Source organism: Condylura cristata, unplaced genomic scaffold, assembly GCF_000260355.1.
Source record: "Condylura cristata isolate star-nosed mole 26May11 unplaced genomic scaffold, ConCri1.0 scaffold00007, whole genome shotgun sequence".
Taxonomy (NCBI): Eukaryota; Metazoa; Chordata; class Mammalia; order Eulipotyphla; family Talpidae; genus Condylura; species Condylura cristata.
Window position 1 is genome coordinate 930,200 of NW_004567108.1, and position 640 is coordinate 930,839.

General features: G+C 63.8%; 1 protein-coding gene across 1 annotated transcript in view; it reads left to right on the plus strand.

Annotated features, from left to right (window-relative positions):
- The first annotated feature begins 98 nt into the window (after positions 1–98).
- Positions 99–640, plus strand: part of ICE1 (interactor of little elongation complex ELL subunit 1) — a 16,522-nt gene continuing 15,980 nt past the window's right edge. The window contains exon 1 of the mRNA XM_012721736.1: positions 99–127. The gene's annotated coding sequence lies outside the window, so the exon portion shown is untranslated. The remainder of the gene's footprint in view (positions 128–640) is intronic.

A 640-nucleotide genomic window follows, 5' to 3' on the forward strand; every position in this document is an offset into this window, starting at 1 on the left:
GCGGGGGGCGGCGGCCAGCCCGAGCCGGCCCTGCGGGTGGAAGCCCACTGGGACACTGTCCCCGTGACTCACTCCTCGCTCCTTCGTTGCAGCAACCTGTTCACAGAGTATCAGAAGAAGTGTGACGATATCCTTTCACTGCTGCTGTTCGCCTGTGAGAGCCAGCACTGGAGACTGCTCACGTCCTCTCTGGGGGAGGGCTGCCGCGCCGCTCGGCGCTCATTTACACCAGTAACCTGACCGGGAAATAGTGGGTGTGCTTTTCTAAAATTGGCGAAACTTTTGACATGGAAATTTAGCACAATACTAAAAGCCACAAGTTTGAGTTGTTCCTGGATCCCCGGCTGAGACGTGGGCAGCGGCTGTGGCTTCCGCTGCGGGGAAGTCTCGGTCTGAAAACACAGTTGCCAGCCGCCCGAGGGAGTGCTGTGGCAGGGCTGCCCAGGCCCCGCGAGCGGGCTGCAGGTGCAGGCGCGGGGCCTCGGCTCCTGGCCCCGCCGGCCGGCGTCTGGCCCTTGCGTCGCCCGCCGCGAGCAGGCAGCAGGTCTTGAACCTTCCTTCCTCGCCAAGGTGGCTGTAGCTTTGGGCACAAAGGGCCCTCCTTGGCGCGGGCACATCTCGGAGCGAAGGGCGGCGCCTG